Below are 25,400 nucleotides of genomic sequence, written 5' to 3'. Positions count from 1 at the left end.
CTTCATTTCTGTTGCCCTGGCTGCGCATCCTATAGAATTTCAACATTGTTGATTTTATAGTAGTTACCCTCCAATTTGACCTACTTAGTATGTGTATTAGCTTTTGGGTCTTGCAAGACTATATTTACCTACTTCTGTCAGTGCAGGTATAGGCTAGGGAACTTCCATTGTAATGAGTAAGAAATACCTCCATCCATCAGAGTCAAATTATATACCCCATTGGATGTTCCTGCCTCCGTGCGTCGCCATGGTGACGGGCCTCATTGGTATCACTGCCTCTTCCTGTTTCCATGGTTACACATTCCGAAGCATCACACAAGATTCTAAGAACAGCAGGTCACCTGTAACAGTGACATCCTGGGGACACTATCAAGACAAGAGGTGCGATACAAATCACAGAGCTGGTCACGCAGGCCGTAAATGACATGCTGCCATCCTGCGGCTCAGATCATGTCGCTGCGGGGGTGCGAGACCCGTGTTACGCAGCTCTGCATCTACCAAAGTGCAATTTCAAAGAAAAAAAAACACATATTTCCTAGAGGGGAAATGGAAGGTTATGAAATAATGGTACTAAAAATAAGAAAAAAAAAAAGCTACGCACGCTTCTGACAGAAAAATATTCTGATGTTGTTAGTGGGTGGTCAGTGAGTAAAGATCTTAGGTAGAAATACCTCATTTATTTATTTTTACTAAGTGATAGATAATTGGTCAATTTAAAAGGCCTATGCATGCTAAAGATTTGCTCGTTATAATTTGCATGCTTTGGATGCAGATTTTACAATTACTAAGTAATTAGGGAATATGATGACAGGGACATCAAAGTAAAATGCAAATGCTTAACATTTAACGAGCCCTATATATATATATATATATATATATATATATATATATATATTAGGGATGTGCACCGGCGACTTTTGAGGTCTCGTGTTTTGTGTTTTGGATCCGGATTTTCGTTATTTTTGAGGTTCGGATTTGTCTCGCAAAACACTTGACGAAAGGTCTCGGTTCGGATTTAAGGTATTGGATTCGGATTTTTTTTGAAAAAAACATAAAAAGTTTAAAAATCAAGTTTTTGGGCTTATTTTCACTCCTAGGCTATTATTAACCTCAATAACATTCAATAACAAGCATTTCCACTAATTTACAGTGTATTCTGAACACCTCACAATATAGTTATTAGTCCAAAACGTTGCAACAAGGTATCTTTCTGGACTGCGTAGAGGAGTGGGTCACCACAATATATATTAAAAACCCTGAACTTTTATGATTCGCACCAATAATTGTACCTGGACTGCGTAGAGGAGTGGGTCACCACAATATATTAAAAACCCTGAACTTTTATGAATCGCACCAATAAATGTACCTGGACTGCGTAGAGGAGTGGGTCACCACAATATATATAATAAGAAAACCATCAACTTGTTTGATTCGCACCAATAAATGTACCTGGACTGCGTAGAGGAGTGGGTCACCACAATATATTAAAAACCCTGAACTTTTATGAATCGCACCAATAAATGTACCTGGACTGCGTAGAGGAGTGGGTCACCACAATATCTTAAAAACCCTGAACTTTTATGAATCGCACCAATAAATGTACCTGGACTGCGTAGAGGAGTGGGTCACCACAATATATATAATAAGAAAACCATCAACTTGTTTGATTCGCACCAATAAATGTACCTGGACTGCGTAGAGGAGTGGGTCACCACAATATATTAAAAACCCTGAACTTTTATGAATCGCACCAATAAATGTACCTGGACTGCGTAGAGGAGTGGGTCACCACAATATCTTAAAAACCCTGAACTTTTATGAATCGCACCAATAAATGTACCTGGACTGCGTAGAGGAGTGGGTCACCACAATATATATAATAAGAAAACCATCAACTTGTTTGATTCGCACCAATAAATGTACCTGGACTGCGTAGAGGAGTGGGTCACCACAATATATATAATAAGAAAACCATCAACTTGTTTGATTCGCACCAATAAATGTACCTGGACTGCGTAGAGAAGTGGGCACTGGGCACCACAATAAAATATATAAAAAACCTTCAACAGGTCTGCATTACACTACACATACGGCTGCTCCTCCATCCTCTCCATCATATACATGTTGGAGTTTTAGCGTGTGACAACCTCTTGTTTTTGATAATGTCAGTGCATTTTGAATATTTTTCAATTTGCCCCACACCACTGAATGTACTTTATCTATGATACGCATCTATCTATCTTGACTGCGTAGTGTGGTGGCCCCGGTACACAATTTGGTACCGGGGCCACAATAAAATAAATACACCCTCCACGTGTCAGAATTCCACCAAACAAGTATCTGGACTGCGTAGTGGGGTGGCCCCGGTACCCAACTTGATACCGGGGCCACAATAAAATAAATACACCCTCCACGTGTCAGAATTCCACCAAACAAGTATCTGGACTGCGTAGTGGGGTGGCCCCGGTACCCAACTTGATACCGGGGCCACAATAAAATAAATACACCCTCCACGTGTCAGAATTCCACCAAACAAGTATCTGGACTGCGTAGTGGGGTGGCCCCGGTACCCAACTTGATACCGGGGCCACAATAAAATAAATACACCCTCCACGTGTCAGAATTCCACCAAACAAGTATCTGGACTGCGTAGTGGGGTGGCCCCGGTACCCAACTTGATACCGGGGCCACAATAAAATAAATACACCCTCCACGTGTCAGAATTCCACCAAACAAGTATCTGGACTGCGTAGTGGGGTGGCCCCGGTACCCAACTTGATACCGGGGCCACAATAAAATAAATACACCCTCCACGTGTCAGAATTCCACCAAACAAGTATCTGGACTGCGTAGTGGGGTGGCCCCGGTACCCAACTTGATACCGGGGCCACAATAAAATAAATACACCCTCCACGTGTCAGAATTCCACCAAACAAGTATCTGGACTGCGTAGTGGGGTGGCCCCGGTACCCAACTTGATACCGGGGCCACAATAAAATAAATACACCCTCCACGTGTCAGAATTCCACCAAACAAGTATCTGGACTGCGTAGTGGGGTGGCCCCGGTACCCAACTTGATACCGGGGCCACAATAAAATAAATACACCCTCCACGTGTCAGAATTCCACCAAACAAGTATCTGGACTGCGTAGTGGGGTGGCCCCGGTACCCAACTTGATACCGGGGCCACAATAAAATAAATACACCCTCCACGTGTCAGAATTCCACCAAACAAGTATCTGGACTGCGTAGTGGGGTGGCCCCGGTACCCAACTTGATACCGGGGCCACAATACCTCCTCCAAACATGCTACAGACAATTCGTCATTGAGATCCCATTAAGTATGTTAAAGACAGACAGGGTCCAAGTGTTATTAGTTGACTTTGTAAAGAAAAAAACTGTCCCTGTTGCACATAGTCGTGCAATGAAGACTTACTTTTTCATTTAAAGGCACGATCTTTCAAGTGTAGTGTTTGTAAGTCTAAGTCATATTATACTTTTGGTAAAATTGGTTTTTTTTGTTCCTCTTTATGTTAATTAATTAGTAATAGAATTAAAGTAGGAAATAGAATTAAATAGAATTAAAGTAGGAAATAGAGTGGTATAGAGTTGTAGTGTGGTATAGATAGAGTGGTCCACACAATATAATAATAAAACCCTCAACTGGTCTGAATTCCACCAAACAAGTATCTTGACTGCGTAGTGTGGTGGCCCCGGTACACAATTTGGTACCGAGGCCACAATATAATTAAAAAACCCTCCACGTGTCGGAATTCCACCAAACAAGTATCTGGACTGCATAGTGGGGTGGCCCCGGTACCCAATTTGATACCGGGGCCACAATACCTCCTCAAAACATGCTCCAGACAATTCGTCATTGACAGACCCCAGACAGACAGGGTCGTAGTGTTACTGTTTGACTTTGTAAACCCAAAAAAATGTCCCTGTTGCACTTGCACATAGTCGTGCAATCAAGACTGACTTTTTCATTTAAAGGCACGATCTTTAAAGTGTCAGAAAGAGAGAGAAGACACAGGAGAGGAGAGTTGTAGCTGGGGACCTGGGGTGGAAGCTCCCAGGCTCCCCCAGCATTGCCTGGAAGTCTGAGCGTGGTGACTGAGCCAGGGCAAGGAATGTGTGCCCTGGATGAGGGGGAGAACTCCATGCCACTATAGTGAACCCAAGAGAGAGGGGGACACTGCACATGGAAGAGGCCCTGGAGTGAGGGCTGCTACAAGAGGCATGGTAGCTGTAGTGTCAGATCCTGAGGCTGAGAGTACACAGAGTGACGTGTCAGAGCACAGGAGACATTATCCCCGCAGAGGAGGGATGAGCTGCAGTTGAGAGGTCTGCTGTTGAAATAGGACATGCACACTTTAACAAACCAATCATTTCAGCGACAGGGCCTACCAAACAACTTTGACTGAAATGATTGGTTTGTTTGGGCCCCCACACCAAAAAAGCTATTCATCTCTCCCTGTACAGACTAAACAGGCTCTACTGAGGCAAGATGTCGTCCTCATCCTCAACCTCTGATTCCTCTCCCCCTACAGTGTGTACTTCCTCCTCATCACACATTATCAATTCGTCCCCGCTGGACTCCACAACCACAGGTCCCTCTGTAGTATCTGGAGGGCAGTGCTGTACTTCATTGAGGAATTGATTATTCATTTTTATAAACATCATTTTTTCAACGTTGTGAGGAAGCAACCTCCTTCGCCGCTCACTGACCAGGTTCCCCGCTGCACTAAAAACTCTTTCCGAGTACACACTGGAGGGGGGACAACTCAGGTAAAATAGAGCCAGTTTGTACAGGGGCTTCCAAACTGCCTTTTTTTCCTGCCAGTAACAATATGGACTGTCTGACATGTCTACTTGGATGGTGTCAGCAAAGTAATCATCCACAATTTTTTCTATTGTGACAGCATCCAATGCAGCGAGAGTAGACATGTCTGCAATGGTTGGCAGGTCCTTCAGTCCGGACCAGATGTTATCAGCATCCCCGCCAGTGCCTCTTTTGGGAAAACTGAGCTTTTTCCTCGCAGCCATAGATGTGGAAGAAAATGAGGGTGGAGCTGTTGGCATGTCACGGTCCTCTTCAGAGGACAATCTCCTGACCAGCAGGTCTTTGCACCGCTGTAGATTTGTGTCCGCCGGAAACAGAGACACAACATACGCTTTAAACCGAGGATCGAGCACGGTGGCCAGAATGTATTCCTCTGACTTTAAAAGAGTGACCACCCTCGGATCCTGGCAAAGCGTACGAAGGGCTACATCCACAAGAGCTACATGCTTGCTGTAATCGCAATGGCTTACCAGCTCCTCCCTCACTTTCTCCAGCTGCTTCTGCAACAGCCTGATCAGGGGAATGACCTGACTCAAGCTGGCAGTGTCGGAACTGACTTCTCGTGTGGCAAGTTCAAATGGCTGCAGAACCTTGCACAACACGGAAATCAGTCTCCACTGCGCTTGACTCAGGCGCATCCCCACTCCTTTGCCTATGTCGTAGGTGGCTGTGTAGGCCTGAATGGCCTTTTGCTGCTCCTCCATCCTCTGCAGCATATAGAGGGTGGAGTTCCAGCGCGTCACAACCTCTTGTTTGAGGTGATGGCAGGGCAGGTTCAAGCTTTTTTGATGTGCCTCTAGTCTGCGGTAGGCACTGGCTGAATGCCGAAAGTGTCCAGCAATTTTGCGGGCCACCGCAAGCATCTCCTGCACACCCCTGTCACTCTTGAGGTAATGCTGCACCACCAAATTAATGGTGTGGGCAAAACATGGGACGTGCTGGAAATTGCCCATATTTAATGCCCGCACAATGTTACTGGCATTGTCTGACACCACAAATCCCCATGAGAGTCTAAGTGGGGTAAGCCACTGGGAGATAATTTCCCTCATTTTCTCTAATATGTTGGCAGCGTTGTGCCTCTTATTAAAGCCTGTAATGCACAATGTTGCCTGCCTTTGCATGAGCAGCCATTTTGTAGATGCTGCTACTGATGCAGCTGTTGCTGTTGCTGCGGAAGGGGATGCATCTACCCAGTGGGCTGTCACAGTCATATAGTCCTTCGTTTGCCCAGAACCACTTGTCCACATGTCCGTGGTTAAGTGGACAGTGGGTACAACCGCATTTTTAAGAGCACTGAGGACACTTGATCGTACTTCTCTGTACATTTTTGGTATCGCCTGCCTAGTGAAGTGGAATCTCGAGGGGATTTGGTACCGGGGACACAATACCTCCATCAACCCTCTAAATCCCACTCCACTGATGGCGGACACCGGGCGCACGTCTAACACCAACATTGCAGTTACAGCCGCAGTTATACGCTTTGCAATAGGGTGACTACTATCGTATTTGGTGGTCATGGCAAACGACTGTTGGACGGTCAATTGTTTGGTGAAAGACTTAGCGGTCTTACGACTTCCCCTCTGGGAAGATGACCGATGCAACAGCAGCAGTGGCAGTAGTAGGCGTACCGCTGCAGGATTCCTCGGATGAATCCCGTATTGAGGAGGACTCAGTCTGGCTGGTGACTTGGGCTGCAGGACTGAATCTGATGGAGATTGTGGAGGAAGTTGACGAGGAGGGTGTTGCTGGTGTGTATCCAACTGGACCACGGGATTTAGGTGTCCCTGTACCGATGAGGGTCCTAGCCCCAGTTCCTGAACTAACCACTGAACTATGAAGGTTATTCAGGTGACGTATAAGGGAGGATGTTCCTAGGTGGGCAAGATCCTTACCCCTGCTTATTTGAGCTTTACATAAGCTACATATTGCCATACATTGGTTGTCTGGATTTGGATAAAAATAACTCCAGACCGAAGAGGTGCATTTTTTGGTCTTCTGACCAGGCATGACGATGGGCTTTTTCATCCCATGGACATCAGCTGTTTCCCCCCCTGGTGCCTCATTTACAATAACCACATCACCATCCTCATCATCAAGTTCCTCCACAGCGCCAGCTACATCATCAATAGCCTCCTCCCGAGCCACCTCTTCCCGTACAGTGATGGGAAGGTCAGGCTTGACAACCACCAACACCCTTGGACTCGCCTTGGGGATTTGTGATAATTTCTCTTTAGAAGGCAGAGTTGTTTGCTGTTTTGTTGCTGACAGCATAACTCTCTTCAATTTTTTGTAGGGGGGGGGGAGGAGGAGGAGGGCTAAGATCCGTGGGTGAAGCTGAACCACTAGTCATGAACACGGGCCAGGGCCTAAGCCGTTCCTTGCCACTCCGTGTCGTAAATGGCATATTGGCAACTTTACGTTTCTCCTCAGATGATTTTAAGTTTCTCTTTTTGCTACTTTTTCTTAACTTGGGCTTTTTGGATTTTACATGCCCGGTACTACGAGATTGGGCATCGGGCTTGGAAGACGACGTTGATGGCATTTCATCGTCTATGTCATGACTAGTGGCAGCAGCTTCAGCATTAGGAGGAAGTGGGTCTTGATCTTTCCTACTTTATCCTCCAAATTTTTGGTCTCCATTATATGTAGCACAAGATACTGCAGAATGTGTGAACTTGGTAATATTGCAGTACCAATGGACTTATAATGCTGGATTGGTTTTGCAAATTTGGTTATAATTATTATATATTTTTTTTTTTTTTTTAATTTTTTATTTTTTTTTACTTTTTTTTTATTTTTTACAAACTTGGGAATAATGGGGAAATAACTATGCCCTTAGAAGCACAGAGCACAGGACACAGCACCACTGGACTGAACAGGACACGGCACAGGACCCAGCAGCACTACGGAACTCAGCAGGACAGAGCACAGGACACAGCACCACTGGACTGATACTGCAGAATGTGTAAACTTTGTAATATTGCAGTACCACTGGACTTTTACTGCTGAATGTGTGAACTTGGTAATATTGCAGTACCAATGGACTTATAATGCTGGATTGGTTTTGCAAATTTGGTTATAATTATTATATATTTTTTTTTTTTTAAATTTTTTATTTTTTTTTACTTTTTTTTTATTTTTTACAAACTTGGGAATAATGGGGAAATAACTATGCCCTTAGAAGCACAGAGCACAGGACACAGCACCACTGGACTGAACAGGACACGGCACAGGACCCAGCAGCACTACGGAACTCAGCAGGACAGAGCACAGGACACAGCACCACTGGACTGATACTGCAGAATGTGTAAACTTTGTAATATTGCAGTACCACTGGACTTTTACTGCTGAATGTGTGAACTTGGTAATATTGCAGTACCAATGGGCTTATACTGCAGGATTGGTTGTGAAAATTTTGTGGTAATTAAAAAATATTAAAGTAGTTTTTGGTATTTTATAAAAAAAACTTTTTTTTATTTTTTTAAACACAGGGGAATATTGGGGAAATAACTATGCCCTTAGAAGCACAGAGCACAGGACACAGCACCACTGGACTGAACAGGACACAGCACAGGACCCAGCAGCACCACTGACCTCAGAAGGACAGAGCACAGCACACAGCACCACTGGACTGATACTGCAGAACACAGCACAGCACAGCACAGCACAGCACAGCACAGCACAGCACAGCACAGCACAGAACTAAACAGCACAGAACTAAACAGCACAGAACTAAACAGCACAGAACTAAACAGCACAGAGGACCACCTAACACACCCTCCCTCTACCCTGATCAATGCCCGAGTGAAGATGGCGGCGACTAGCGGGGAATTTATAGGATCCGAGTATCGCGAGATCCGACAACGGGATTATGAGTCAGAGCCTCAGTTTCACTTTTGAATTTGGCGCCAATACCCGGATCTGTCTCGGATCCGACTCGGATCCGCAACGTTCGGGTGGGCTCGGATTTCAGAAATCCGAGCGCGCTCATCCCTAATATATATATATATATATATATATATATATATATATATTTAAACAATAGTTTTGTTCTCTCAGTTATGTGTTTTACTAGGAAAATAGCACCATGCTGGCAAGTAGATTTCTCATTACAGCTTGATTGTATTACTGGCATGGGAGTTACGCCTCAAAACAGACAAACATATTTTTTCAGGGCCTTTTCTTTTATTGATGGAACATTGGGGGACTTTACTATGCTTGAAGAAAGCTGAGGTTCCACCTTACCTGTGTTCAAGGGAGTTTATTTGATAGCCACAAACTTGTCCTGTAATATCATCATCATCACCATTTATTTATATAGCGCCACTAATTCTGCAGCGCTGTACAGAGAACTCACTCACATCAGTCCCTGCCCCATTGGGGCTTACAGTCTAAATTCCAGTACACACAGACAGACTAGGGTCAATTTTGCTAGCAGCCAATTAACCTACCAGTGTGTTTTTGGAGTGTGGGAGGAAACCGGAGCACCCGGAGGAAACCCAGGCAAACACAGGGAGAACATACAAACTCCACACAGATAAGGCCATGGTTGGGAATTGAACTCATGACCCCAGTGCTGTAAGACAGAAGTGCTGCCCACTAAGCCACCATGCTGCCCCAACAACCACATCCCCTACTACTGCAAATAAAATACACCGTCCCAGTTTTTTACAGGATGTGCTATGATTACTGACCTTTAGGATGTAGGCTAGTTTTATCTGTACTGTTAAAATCGCGATGTGAATCATATAAACTGAAGATTGAAGATGCTCATTTTCGCTGCCAGAAACCCCATTCACATTTTTTTGTCTTAACTAAACCTAAAACTAAAAATAAGGACACAGATACCAGAATATGTTGGCAAATTAAATAGATCACAGTTTATTAAGCATTATATGGTGGCGGAGAAGGCAAATTGTGAGTCAGCACAACTAATAGCAGAAACCAAACAGTGTATGCGGCACTATGTATACGGCACTAACCACTGGTCCCAGGGCCAAAGTCCTTTACGATTGGCCGGTGCTAAATATGACGTCAGCGTGACTTCACCTCCTCTGTACTCACAGTGACGTGTCCTGACAAAGCATGTCAAGGGATCCTCCTCACAAAGGGACAAAGAGCCAAAGTACTTTGAAGAGGGCAGTGACCTGCGGCCAATCAGCGGTAGCACCGTATGAATTAGCCGAGGACTCACAAATGCTTTCCTACCGAACTGTGCCTGCTCTGAATAGTGGAAAAAGAAATTGGTCAGACATGAAATATACACTTGCGGGGACAAATAACGGGAGGGAGGCGATTTTCAGTAGAGAAAGAGACTTAGGGCTAGATTTACTAAGCTGCGGGTTTGAAAAAAGAGGGGATGTTGCCTATAGCAACCAATCAGATTCTAGCTGTTATGTGTAGAAGGTACTAACTAAATGAAAGCTAGAATCTGATTGGTTGCTATAGGCAACAGCTCCACTTTTTCAAACCCGCGGTTTAGTAAATATACCCCTTAGAATCCACTGGGAGTAGACTATATACTGCCTCAGAGAACACTCCCATGGATTCCTAATAACTGGGATCTGCAGTGGACTTAACCCTGAATGGGTGGGCACCAGACATTTGCCCTATCACCTGAGTTTAAGGGCGTTCGGCTTATGGCCTTGCTTTTCATTGTGTTGGTGCCTGACTTCTACCACCTTCTACAGTTGTTTTGTTATCAATGCACTGATATTTTTTTCTTCAATCATCATCTATTTATTTAGATAGCGCCACTAATTCCTCAACGCTGTACAGAGAACTCACTCACATCAGTCCCTGCCCCATTGGTGCTTACAATCTAAATCCCCTAACTTGCACACACACAGACCGAGAGAGACTAAGAGCAATTTAATAGCAGCCAATTAACCTACCAGTATGTTTTTGTAGTGTGGGAGGAAACCGGAGCACCCGGAGGAAATCCACGCAAACATGGGGAGAACATACAAACTCCACACAGATAAGCCCATATTTGGGAATCAAACGCATGTACTGTGAGGCAGAAGTGCTAACCACTCAGCCACAGTGCTGCCCACAATAGATTACACAAAACAAAATACACTATCCCCAAGCTAGTTATAAGGGTTATTTATCATAATTAGGGGTTTTCTTCATTATTGTTCTGTTCTCTTGCATATTATTTTGCGAAAAAATCCTGCACTTTGCTTTTGAGCACGTACAGACACATGAAACAAACACTGTTGACAAAATGCCTCTGTAACTATATGCAAACCCGCCCCATCCCACCCCCCTGGAATTATTAATGAAATATAACACACAGCATTCCCTGGTTTGAGGCAAGATAGTTTAGCCTTACAAAAACAATCAATTCAATTCAACCGTTAGGGCAGCACGGTGGCTCAGTGGTTGGCACTTCTTCCTCACAGCACTGGGGTCATGAGTTTGATTCTTTGCCATGGCCTTATCTGTGTGGAGTTTGTATGTTCTCCCCGTGTTTGCGTGGGTTTCCTCCGGGTGCTCCAAAAACATACTGGTAGGTTAATTGGCTGCGATCAAATTGAACCTAGTCTTTCTTTCTCTGTCTGTCTGTGTGTGTGTGTTAGGGAATTTAGACTGTAAGCTCCAATGGGGCAGGAACTGATGTGAGTGAGCGCTGCAGAATTAGTGGCGCTATACAAATAGCTGATGATGATGAGCAGTCTGCCAAGATACATTGCGGTAGAGTTTTTCCCCGCCAACTTTCGCTCACGTCCCATAGGGACCATTTTGGCTGGCAATGTGCGCAGCCGGGCATCGCGGTGAGGTCCAATGGCCCTTCACCAGCAACGTAATTCCTCCCTTAGAGGACTGTAGGGGATGTCACCCATCTAACAAAACTGACCTCTTTGCAGTTTGGTTTCCGATGATCTATTTTCCACAGACATTGGTCCCCTCAGAGACGGAACCTACACGATTCAGCTTATTTTTGTGCTTGTGTGCAGTATATTGTAAAACTTTACGTTTTTACTCTCCCTTTATCAAATACACAAGGGGCTGAGCATCTAGTGCTACCAGTCAGAGCTCAACAGCTGCATTGGCACAAGTCAACATAAAATGATCTTGCCCTTGCTTGTATTAAATCTCTGTACTGTTTACACAGTTGGAAGGAATTTTTATTGACATACTGGTAATTTATTAAAGCCTTGAAACGTGCTATTTTCATGTTGTGTTTTTATTAAATTAAAATAATTATCTACATGTGTGTTTTGGGTAAAATGACATGCAACCGGTGGTGTTGTCGAGTGCCTGAAATATAATGTCAGATCCTTACTGTGTGTCACACGCTACATATCACACAAGCGATTTAATGCTGAGCATGCTGAGGTTTTGACACACAGGACTTCATGATTTTTGCCACAAAAACATCATTTCACTGGTAATTTTAGTTAATGTGACCGACAGTCTTTCACTTTGAAGTAAAAGTTATTCCCGGCATTAATTGGGCCAAGATATTCCTGCTGCACCATGTACTTTCAGTGACTGGAATATAAAATTTTGTTATGAATATAAAATAAACTGGCAGAATAGAATTATATTTATATTCATATGATAACTGGCAGGGGTGGAATAGCGGTGACTGAAGTAGATGTGCAGGAATCAGCAAAAAACATTTTTCATGATAGTAATTTTATTGAAACAGGGCTTTGGCCTTCAGAGATTTTTTAACTGTGGTCCTAAAGTCCATAAAATAGTCCGTAACCTGTGTAATGGCCGAGTCCTTGCTGGGCCTTTTTGTTTCCTGGCTTTGTACAAAGTACTTTAGGCCTCCATGTTGTTCCTAGTGGTTAGGCTATTAGTGGTTAGGCTCTCAGGAATATTGGTTCAGGCCACAAAATGGCTGCCTTATTAAACTTGATGCTGTCACCGATTCCTAGTGAATTTAAAGACTGCCCACTCATGAATTTTGGTTCAACCCACAAAATAACTACTTCCACAATGCCTCAGTGCTGTTATTGGTTAAGAGTGAATTGCTATGCTGCATTATATAATGATTATTGTCTCACTCCACAAAATGGCTGCCTCCACTGTGTACCTCAGGTGGTCACTGGTTGCTTGTAAGTCCACAGACTGCATACTAAGGAATATTGGTTCAGCCTGTGTCTCAGTGCTGTCACTGGTTCTTAGCGAACCCATAGGCTGTGTTCCCATGAATATTGACTCAACCAAAAATAATATTGGTGATGCAGGTTAAGATGAACTCCAGTCTGTGATCACTTCTGTCTCATCACCTCTGAGATTGTAAATGAATGAGATATAGAATCATCTCAGCATCTGATGGCTAATTACAAGGTTTTCCCTTTTACCATTGAAACGGAGAAAAAAAGACAGTCGTTAGCAAATTTCAGTAATTGAATTCCGGTTGGATGGTCGAGATGTGATTAAAACAACGGAGGCATATAAAACATATCCATCTACAGTGAGCCCAGTGTATGAGCATTTCTCTCTCTCTCTCTCGCTCTCTCTGAGAGACTTTCACTAATAAAAGATAATGGTCTTGCCTTTAATTTCTGTAACTTTCATTGTTTAATTAGGACCCTCATTAAAAGCCCATAACTTTTCATTTAATAGGAAGGCAGCTGCCTGGAGATATTTGTATTGCAAAGTTCAGGGTCAAGCAGAGGTGGGGCCTGTGTACACTGCAGACTTAGCTTTGCTAGAGCTGCGGGCAGTTTAAAATTAAGTATCTGATGGGCCTTGTGGGCAGTGTAAGTGCAGTGTGGATCTAGAGAACATTATTGTGGTCAGTGAGACATGAACTCTGTGCTTGTGTGCGTTACCTTTCAACACTCATTATCCACCCATGTCCCAGTGTCCAATCCAGCCAGCATACCCCCCTCTAATGTTGATTAGAACACATAAGACGATCGCACCAAATTCATACCAGTGCACAACAATATATCTCTATAAGTTTACAGCATACAACCACATCATATAGTATCTTCTATAAATTTGGACTTAAATCAGTCGATCCTCAGAAGTGTTAGACCATGTTACCTTCAGGCAGGATGTAGTAACCCACAAATAAAACAGCTGTGAACACACAACTCATACCCTGCCGCCCCCCAGCTAGGACAACTGCTGAGCTGTGGGGTCATTTGTGAGAAACTTGCCCACCAGAACATGTTCGATGGTCAGTGATATTTTGAAATGCAAGTGCTCTTTCACCTCCACCCCTTGTGTTATGATCCAGCCACCGGTGTGTCACACTTGACATTAGAAATCCCTAAGCTATTGCAGTGTTTGTATTTTAAAATTCACCTGCTTTCTCTGGTGTAGAAATGACCATAAGATAAGCTTTTGTAGTCAAGTATACGTATTGGCTATTTCTGTAATATCTTATTTTGCTCTCCTTTTCTCCTCTCATCTGTGTTGTCTCATTTTCTTCCCCTTCACCCTCTCTGTCTCCTTCTTTTTCATCCTCATCTCTCTCCGTTGCCTGTGTCTTGCCTATCTCTTTTTCCCCTGACACCATTCATGCTCAGACAATCATACATTCTGTCAGGAAAGCCTGACCTCCGGCTTCGCACATCTGTACGTTTTGTATCCTCCTGTTAAACCTCATGCGTTGCTTGACTCCTGTTTCTCCAGATAGGCCTTTGTCAGCACCAACCATTCACCAATAGATTTATCATTTACAATTTGTAACTGTCTCACAACTAAACAATTTTTCTCTTTAGTTTAACGCATCAACCTTCTCTTTGCATTCCTTCATTGAGCGTCGCAGTTGTCTCTGACAATGGTTTTGTTTTCAAGATATTTCTGTATGTTCTCTTTCTTCTATTTCTAATTTTTCTTACACATTTTCGTCTTATATCCGGGTTTTCCTGTAAATTCTCCTACTAAATGCTCATACACATCATATGGGGCTATCATTGATGATTGCAGTATACAGGAGATATGAGTGGTATTAATACCGTGATTGACTATAAAGTGGTTCTCCACTAAAAACTTTATCAAATCGCCTACCTTCGCAATAATAACATTTTGTTGGGATCCCGCCCCTGAGGAGCCCAACATTCGCTGTGTTTAGGAGGATCCCGTCTGGGACCTTTGCCGATTACATTTGGTGCTGTTTGGTTCTCTCTGCCTTAGAGCCTTGAATTTTCCTTGTCCAGGAGAGAGCTAACCAGTATGACTATTGTTTGGAAGGGAGCAGATTAAGTAAAAGTCATGTTTGAAGTGGTAAACCCCTATAATTAGAATAGTCATGGCTGTCCAATCTTTTATATTTTCCAATGGCTGATATATTGTAATAAAACAATAAGTATGTATTGCTGAAAGTATTACATCATCATCATCATCATCATCATCATCATTTATTTATATAGCGCCAACATATTCCGTAGCGCTTTACTATTGGGGACAAACACAGTAAACTAATAAACAAACTGGGTAAAACAGACAAAGAGGTGAGAAGGCCCTACTCTCAAGCTTACAATCTATGGGACAATGTGAGTTTGATACACAAGGTGTCACACAACAATGTTGGTCATGGGGTAGTTGTCTTGTGTGAAATTGTGTAACAGATGGTAATAGGGTAATGTAGTGAGGTAAAGAGGGTGGTTGAGGAATATTATAAGCTTGTCTGAAGAGGTGGGTTTTCAGAGAACACTTGAAAGTTTGTAGACCAGAGGAGAGTCTTATTGTGCATATACATATATTGATTTTAGAAGTGATATACCCTTAAAGACATATTGCCCCACGTGCTGTGTTTCTCTGTGGTTAGTAGCATGGTGGTCTGCAGACGTGGTATCGTGACTCATTACAATAATTTTGACTGAATGAACCTGTGCTAAGTAAATTGCTTGTTCTGAAATGGGTCTTTATTCACAGAGCGCAAAACTTCAGCTGCAAAATAATCTTTGATCCCGCTCTATGCCTAGATTTCCGCCACAGAGCATAGGTTAGTAGAGTGAGATAGCAGCATTTGCAAAGAGGTTGTTTGGATACATGGAGATGGGGTTATCTGGAGGGTTCCTTGCAAACTACGGAGCACTCGGTTTTGCCCCGGTGCACATGAATGGTCTGTCCTGCGCACAACTACATGCACGCCTTCACTAAGCAGTCTGGAAGTGCGTCTGGGTTTGCAGAGAGGCAGACAAGCCTCCAGGTACACTATGCAAGGTGTAAGTGTCAAGTCCAATCTCACACCCCCTTCATTAAAATAAACTTTTCAGTTTTTCGCCCAAAACACCCAAATTGCTAGGGTGTAGCTAGAAATATGCTGACGTGAAAGGTGCAAAATTTACAGGATGAGATCCAAAGACCTGGGGGTAAATGTATCAGGCTGAGAGTTTTCCGGCTGGTTTGAAAAGTGAAGATGTTGCCTATAGCAACCAATCAGATTCTAGCTGTCATTTTGTAGAATGTACAAAATAAATGATAGCTAGAATCTGATTGGTTTTTCAAACCCGCTGGAAAACTCTCAGCTTGATACATTTACCCCCTGGTGTATAGTTGTCCTATTGCAGAATGGAAATGAAATTACCCTAACATGCAACTTTCCACCCAGTCATCTCATTTCTGCACTGCTCCCCAAAACGAGGTGCCCCCTCGTACTTTTCTAGGATCTCCTTTACGCCACCCAAACTGTGCCATCTCACTCCATAAACCCATCACCGTGGCAGATATTAAGGTGCACTTGTGCAAAAGAGTCGAAACACACAGATTGTCTAAATCTGCTCAACAGAGGATTTGCTCTTAGTGAATACCCTCCACTGTCTGTAGGCCCTGGTTATACCTTAACACCTCAAATTGTTCCGGTAAACTATGAACACTTAGCAGCTATGTGACTGTATTACAGTATTTACAATATATTATTGAATAATTCTTTCTCATTGTCTCTGTCCCATTCTTGCTCATGTCATGTGATGGCTATATAGATTTATGCATGTATAGATTTATTTATCTTTTAATTCTGGTATGTGTGTTTGGGAATCTAGCACAGAACTAATTAAACTGCCCAGTAACTATTGATCCTGTTATGTTCCTGGTGTATCAAGGACATAGATAAAGGTTTAACTAGTGTTTTACTGCACTCCCATAGACATATACTGCAGTATATACCGTATTTCCCCATGTATGAGACGCACCTTTTTCCCAAAAAAATTGGGTCTAAAACCTGGGTGCGTCTTATACAGGGGTAGCGGGGATGAAGGGGGGCAGCGTTACAGGGGCAGCGGGGGGGATCGAGGGGGAGCGGGGCGGCATTACAGTGGCAGAGAGGGGGGATCCAGGAGGAGGGGGAGAGGCAGAGTGGCAGCGGGGATCCAGGAGGAGGGGGACAGAGGCACAGTGGCAGTGGGGATCCAGGAGGAGGGGAGAGAGGCACAGTGGCAGCAGGGATCCAGGAGGAGGGGGACAGAGGCACAGTGGCAGTGGGGATCCAGGAGGAGGGGAGAGAGGCACAGTGGCAGTGGGGATCCAGGAGGAGGGGGACAGAGGCACAATGGCAGTGGGGATCCAGGAGGAGGGGGGCAGAGGCACAGTGGCAGTGGGGATCCAGGAGGAGGGGAGAGAGGCACAGTGGCAGCTGGGATCCAGGAGGAGGGGGACAGAGGCACAGTGGCAGTGGGGATCCAGGAGGAGGGGGACAGAGGCACAGTGGCAGCGGGGATCCAGGAGGAGGGGGACAGAGGCACAGTGGGGATCCAGGAGGAGGGGGACAGAGGCACAGTGGCAGTGGGGATCCAGGAGGAGGGGGACAGAGGCACAGTGGCAGTGGGGATCCAGGAGGAGGGGGACAGAGGCACAGTGGCAGTGGGGATCCAGGAGGAGGGGGACAGAGGCACAGTGGCAGTGGGGATCCAGGAGGAGGGGAGAGAGGCACAGTGGCAGCTGGGATCCAGGAGGAGGGGGACAGAGGCACAGTGGCAGTGGGGATCCAGGAGGAGGGGAGAGAGGCACAGTGGCAGTGGGGATCCAGGAGGAGGGGGACAGAGGCACAATGGCAGTGGGGATCCAGGAGGAGGGGGGCAGAGGCACAGTGGCAGTTGGGGATCCAGGAGGAGGGGACAGAGGCACAGTGGCAGCTGGGATCCAGGAGGAGGGGGACAGAGGCACAGTGGCAGTGGGGATCCAGGAGGAGGGGGACAGAGGCACAGTGGCAGCGGGGATCCAGGAGGAGGGGGACAGAGGCACAGTGGGGATCCAGGAGGAGGGGGACAGAGGCACAGTGGCAGTGGGGATCCAGGAGGAGGGGGACAGAGGCACAGTGGCAGTGGGGATCCAGGAGGAGGGGGACAGAGGCACAGTGGCAGTGGGGATCCAGGAGGAGGGGGACAGAGGCACAGTGGCAGTGGGGATCCAGGAGGAGGGGAGAGAGGCACAGTGGCAGCTGGGATCCAGGAGGAGGGGGACAGAGGCACAGTGGCAGTGGGGATCCAGGAGGAGGGGGACAGAGGCACAGTGGCAGCGGGGATCCAGGAGGAGGGGGACAGAGGCACAGTGGGGATCCAGGAGGAGGGGGACAGAGGCACAGTGGCAGTGGGGATCCAGGAGGAGTGGGACAGAGGCACAGTGGCAGCGGGGATCCAGGAGGAGGACAGACTTACAGTAGCAGCGGGGGGGGGGGGGAGGCATTGCAGGGAGAGTGTGCTGCCCGGCCCGCTCTGATCACAATCAGAGCAGCCAGCCATTACACTCTCCCTGCCTTTTTTTGACAGCTACCATAATTATTATTTTTTTTAAATTTCGGGGCCAAAATTAAGGTGCGTCTTATACATGGGAGCGCCTTATACATGGGGAAATACGGTAATTCCCAACATCCTTTTGTCAGCATGTGTGCAAAAGGTAAGGTGAAGCCACTGCTATTGCGAAGAGAGACAATTTGGGAGCTTAACCAGTATTCTTGAGAATAGAGCCCATCAACGCACAAGATTTCATTTAGAGATAAGGCACAATATGGCTCCCCCACTGTGTGTAGGTGCCAAGTTTACTTTAGAAAGGTGGATGTTTATGGACATTTATGAAATACTGATGATAAGTATTGCAGCAACGGGCCGCACGGTGGCTCAGTGGTTAGCACTTCTGCCTCACAGCACTGGGATCATGAGTTCAATTCCCAACCATGGCCTTATCTGTGTGGAGTTTGTATGTTCTCCCCGTGTTTGCGTGGGTTTCCTCCGGGTGCTCAGGTTTTCTCCCACACTCCAAAAACATACTAGTAGGTTGATTGTCTGCTATTAAATTGCCCTTAGTCTCTCTTGGTCTGTCTGTGTGTATGTTAGGGATTTTAGATTGTAAGCTCCAATGGGGCAGGGACTGATGTGAATGAGTTCTCTGTACAGCGCTGCAGACTTAGAGGCGCTATATAAATAAATAGATGATGAGGATTTTAATGAAATAAATTATTGGAAAACAGGAAAAGCAGGGAAGAAAAGCTGATTTTTTTTGTTTAAGTAAAAGACTGGACTTCAGTGTATCTTGTTGCCCTCTAAAAGCTGTGCAATTATTTAAAATTGTTCTGCCAATGCCCCAGAGATGTCTCTCTGGTCCTGTGTGCAGCAATGTCTTTCTCATCTGGGCTTAGACAATTCTTGGCATAATGTACTGCCTATTGTAAAGGATAAGGATATATCTTCTAGGAGTGCTGTGACCAAATAAAGGCACAAGAGTGTTTTTATACTGGTCACTGATCTCCGGGGGGTGACTTTTAATATCAGCAATAATTTGCAGCCAGATATTATACTTAGAAATGGCGATATGGAACATATATGTCAATGGAATGTGATAGTTTGTATTGTGTATTATGCGTGTACTCATTGAGTTGAGCCCATGTTAGTTCTTTCAGAAAGCCAGTGTTCGACACAGGAGAAGACAGATGTGAGGGATGGACATCTGTATCGTGTGGGCATCTATGGTTTCACTTGCTGCTTCTGCTCTGTCACAATGTTCTCCTTCACCTCTACTTAATGATGCAGTGTCAGTATTTTCAGCCTGTTCTCGTCCCTTGTGTGTTATTGTCTGTCCCATCACTGTCCTTTTTACTGAGTTATACATGTGCTCCTTTGATTCTTTGGGGTAGATTTACTAAACTGCGGGTTTGAAAAAGTGGAGATGTTGCCTATAGCAACCAATCAGATTCTAGCTGTCATATATTAAGTGCATTCTACAAAATGACAGCTAGAATCTGATTGGTTGCTACAGGCAACATCTCCACTCTTTCAAACCCGCAGTTTAGTAAATATACCCCTCTGTGTTGTCATGATTATGTATCCGTTTTATTGTCACTTGTTCTTTACCACTTGTCCAGCTCCTTTTCTCTCAGTTGTCTGTATAGATAGCATGGCTGTGTCCTGCGTTCCTCTCTCTCCTCTTCCGTCCTTCCCCGCAGCACAGGGCATCCCCTTCGCTGCCAAGCGGCAGTTTCGTTTTGGGCTAATACAGGAGATGGAAACATGGCTCCCTGCTCGGGGCCACTCCAACACATTATCACAATCCCTCTGGGTGGCGGAGAGGAGGAACACGCTCTCTCGGGGGACGCTGAGCCCTATTTTAGTAATCAAGGCTGCTCTTTTCTGGCAGCTCAGTTCATCAGCGTGTCTCCCGTTACATAAGCTCTTCCGTGCACTACTGACTACTGCTGTGCCTGAGTGACATTCAGTCCATTTCTACGCTGTACCTGACATCGTTATGGGTTAATGAGATCATATATATATATATATATATATAGAGCCATAGATGGCATCATAGTCATAACTGCAATTGCATTATGCTACAAATGGATGGCCACGGAGATTATTTTTCATATGGCACAGACAGATTAAAGAGCCCTTTCTAGATGTTAACTACCATGTAAATAGGTGTATTGTGTATACAAAGACATCAGTCAATATTTATCAGTCTCATTAAGGAGGCCCACTCTAATGAATTGCCTATTAAAAGTGGTTAGCGTAGGAAATGAGTCATTACAGGCGCTTCTTTGAACTGACAGAGACTCGGGCTCTACGTCACGACCGAGGCTGGGGCTACTTATGTAACACTGGCACGGAGGACTGTCACTTGTAAGTAGAAGTGACTAAGACGTGAGCTTTGGAGACAAGCGGCACTACGTTCCTGTGTTACGCTCCCACTCACTTGCTCTCAACTCACATCCTCAAATGTTTGTCATTTGTTCCCATCTTTCTCTGCCTCGTCGGTGGAACTGTCCATCAGAATAATTTTTTATTTTACTGTGTCTTGTTTCGCATCTATCTCCCACAGAGACGGGGTCGAAGGTAAAATGGATTTATACCTCTGCAGCGACATCACTACAGGATACATAGTATAAAACACAGAGGTTGCTGAGAAAGTTAATGTAGGGTAGATAGGCCATGGATAGGCCACCTATCGGCCACCTGGGTGTTATGAGTAATTTAGGTGGACAATGATTCGGGAGGCTAGAGTTCCATGATCGTCATGGGAATTTATGTCTTTTTCAAGATAGCTGTAGTACAGACAGGTTTGACCTATCCATGAGGGGAATATTGAGAACTGTAGTAATATGGAATGATGTCTCCACACATTTGAGGTTCTCTTAAAGGTTTTCAAGGCTTTTTTCTAATTCAACAAATCAATTCAGACAGTCACCGATCTTGGTTTTAAAGCTGGATAATTATCAGAAATATCTGCTCAAAAATACAAGAAATAAAGCAAATTGAGTTAGTCACATTTCTATTTAACTTCTCAGTAAAAGTCAAGGCCACATCCTTCTGTTGCCTGGTGAGACCCCTTCATGCACATTTGAGACCTGCACAGAAATCCCATCTGTCCAAGGAGTGGTCTAAAGAATGTTGGCTGCAATACTTTGTATACACTTCTATAACTCCCTCCTTTATCCTCTCAAATCTGGCTTCTGCCCCCTTTGCCCAACTGCCTTGACCAAAGTCACCAATGCTCTTCTTTTGCCCAGACCCAGGGGCCATTTCTCCCTTCTTATCACTGGCCTTCTCTGCGGCCTTTGACACTGTGGACACCCTCTCCAGCTCCCCACCCTTTACACCCTTGGCCTTTCTGACACCATCTTTTCCTGGTTCACCTCCTACTTCGACAACTGCTCCGACTCTGTTTCTACCTCTGGTGCCCCCCCCCCATCCATCCATCCTTCCTGTAGGAGTCCCGCAGGGTTCTGTCCTTGACCCTCTGCTCCTTTTCCTGTACACCTCCTATCTAGGTGAACTCATCAGTTCCTTCGGCCTCTAGTGCCACCACTATGGTGACGACACTCAGCTCTACATCTCATCTCCTGATCTCTCTCCTTTCCTTCCTCTCTCAGGTGACCAGTTACCTCTCTGCCATCTTCTCCTGGAGGTTCTTACGCTTTCTCAAACTTAATACGGCCAAATTTTTTTTTGCATTTTTTCTCCATCAAGAGTCTCCTCCCTTCCCGACCTCTCAATCACTGTTGACACCACTATCTCCTCTGTTTCCGAACTCCGTTGCCTGGGCGTCATTTTTGACTCCTTCCTCTCCTTAGCCCGTCACATTTAATCTCTTGCCCAATCCAGTCACTTCCAGCTCCACAAGATATACCCATATCATGCCATCAGAACTTATCCACTCACTTATCATTTCTGCCAAACCTTACATTTGCTCCCCATCCCATACTGAATCCTCTTCAAATTCAAGTAAAACCCCCTCTCCAACTCCACTGCTCCCTACATCTCCAACCTCATCTCCATCCATACTCTTTCCTGCTTTCTCTGGTCGACCAATGTCCGTCACATTTCCTCCCCTCTGAAACTACATCTCACTCCCTTTTTCAAGATTTCTCCTGTGCTGCCCCCCACCACTGGAACAATCTCCCTCATTCTATAATACTACCTCCTAGCGTGTATAGCTTCAAGCAGTTATTGAAAGCCACCTGTTTAGAGAAGCCTACCAGTCCTCCATTTAACTATTTCCCCATGTAGTACGTCACCCTTTTTCATTCTCCATCTCTCCCATTTATGCTTCTTGTCTTTACATTGGCTCATCCCCATGTGTCAACTGTTTGTCTGCCCTTTTCCCTTTGTATAGTAAGCTCTAGTAAGCAGGGCCCCCTCCCCTACTCTTCTCATTATATATAACTATAACTTTTGCTACACTGCGCACCTCCTCCTTGGGCTTTTTGCCAATTGACTCCACTCTTCCATTGTCTGTGCAACTCTTTCAGTGGCTCTAAACCGGTTAGTTTCGCTCATGCTAATGGGCACACCTTTCAGTTTACACTGAATATATCATTTGCACCCCAGGAGCTGTGTTGAGAGTTGGAGTCTTATTTGTTTACTGTATTATACTGTTATACCCGTTTACTGTTATATGTACTGTTATTCCCGCTCCCTGCACTCGGTCAATGACCGTCGCCTCTCCTCTACCCTAATTACTACAACACATTCCCGAATCCAAGATTTTTCCCAAGCTGCCCCTCTCTACTGGAACAACCTCCCACATCCCATCCGACTGTCCCCTAATCTGTTCTCCTTCAAAAGTGCACTCAAAACTCACCTCTTCCTTAAAGTCTACCAGCCTTCCACCTAACCCTCTCACCATACTCGTTCTCTTCACCTCTCTCTACCCTGTCCCTTCTCACTCCTCCAGCACTTGATCCCTACTGACTCCGTTTGTGCCAGCTGTCCGTTTGCCCTCCCCTTAGGTTGTAAGCTCTTACGAACAGGGTCTTCTTCCCTCCTGTCACCATACCTATTCTTCTGCTCCAGCCTCACCATACTTGCACCATACTTGTCTGGAGCCCTGGGAGTCTTGGTATTACTCGTTTATTGTTCTGTTCTGTTTTACCCTGTATGGTCTACTGTCCTGTATTGTGTACGGTGCTGCGGAAATCTTGTGGCGCCTTATAAATAAGCGGTAATAAGAATAATAATACTGTTGTTTGCCCTTTTCAGCGCTGCGGACCTCTCGTGGCACCCTATAAATAAAGGTTTATAATAATAATAATAACCTTTTCTCTCATGACTACATGCAATCATTTACATTCAACCAATAAATGCAAGTTAATGTTAAGAGATATAAATTCTATTGGTGTCATTGCATGAATATAGCTCTTTGGCTAGAATGAATATCACTACCACATGGGTAATATACCATATTTTGCTTAATTTGTGTTTTATGCATGCGGTTTAAATATGTGAATATAAAACTCCCACAGGAAGACTGAGCTTTCCTCCTCTGTCTTTTCTCAGTGTATACATGCACTGACCATAATGCAGAAACTGCTCTAAAGGCGTGACAGAATCCTGCTAGCGTCTTATACACAATACAGCGCAAGTGGTCCATGGTTTGGCTTCAACAACTGTTTGTTTTCATTTGCCTTAATCGGTGTTCACTATCACTGTAAAGTTTGCATCCAACGTGGTGATCAGAGTATACCACATAGCTATCTTCAATGCCAACCACTGGCGGGGGAGGAGGAGAATTACCGGTCCGACATTCCAGTCACATGTACAGTTTCGCCTGTTCGCACTTGTGCCAGGGTCAGTATACATCTTCAGTACCCGCGAACATATATAATTCCATTTGACTTTCCCCTTTCCCGGGAAATCTCTGTGCCTTGAAATATTTGGGACTGACCATGACTTGATTGGTGGAGTTCATTCAAATTACCTAAGATATCCTATTGATTACCGTTAGTATCAAAAATGGACATATTGGGCCTGAGTCATTAAGGAGAACAAGGCAGAAAAGGAGTACATTTTCTCTGGGATAAACCATGTTACAATGCAAGGGGTGTAAATTAGATTATTATTATTTATTATTTTTTAATAACTTTATTTTTACACTGGGATTGCCCTATCCCAACTATAAACCCGTCCAAACATTTTAAACCCCCCCCCCCCCCAATGCAACATGGTTTTGCCCAAGTGCAATGTTACTCCTTTTTTATGCTTTGCTCTCCTCAATGACTCAGGCCTATTCACTCTCCATGCAGGTTTCTCTCCGAGCCATATTGAATCGGGAGCTTGAATTATATTTATATACCCAATCGCATTGGCATAGCTGGCATCGGAACCCTTTGCAAACCAGCATTTTACATTTTCTAAATGTTTACTTTAAATAGTACGACTGGAATGCTTATTTGGCCAAGGTAATATAAGTTATTAGCCGTAGGGGATTATTTACTTACAAAGTGCAGATGCCCGGTAACCCATAGCAACCAGAGTGCAAGTTACACAGCGAAAGAACATGTCTGATGTTGGGTACTGCATTTTACAACAACCCCCATATAGTAATTCAGAGCAGTGTCATTTCTGGAACAACTAATGTTATAGCATGCTGCCTCTGTAATCTACAAGCTTTTTGTTAATATAGATTTTTTTTTCCTGCCTCCTTTTATGCTCAGCTAGACATACAAATCATGTTCATTCCCTCCACTTTTCTTATCACTCCCATCTTAGCATCTCACAGTAACATGCTCTAAATTGACAGATAACCATCCTCTTTTAATGTCTCCTCTTCACCTACCCAGGCCGCTCCACCGAGACGGTGCATATTGTCCAGTGGCGTATAATGTCAACCGCCTCCCCCCCTTGCCACCAACTCGGAGCACAAATAATG

The 25,400-nt window shown here is 44.7% G+C and overlaps 1 protein-coding gene across 2 annotated transcripts in view; it reads left to right on the top strand.

Moving 5' to 3' along the window:
* Positions 1-25,400, top strand: part of LOC142108547 (cell adhesion molecule 3-like) — a 243,797-nt gene that overhangs the window by 112,247 nt on the left and 106,150 nt on the right. The window lies entirely within an intron of this gene.

Source organism: Mixophyes fleayi, chromosome 12, assembly GCF_038048845.1.
Source record: "Mixophyes fleayi isolate aMixFle1 chromosome 12, aMixFle1.hap1, whole genome shotgun sequence".
NCBI lineage: Eukaryota > Metazoa > Chordata > Amphibia > Anura > Limnodynastidae > Mixophyes > Mixophyes fleayi.
Note: the sequence above shows the minus strand (reverse complement) of the source record. Positions and strands in the feature narration are given on the sequence as shown.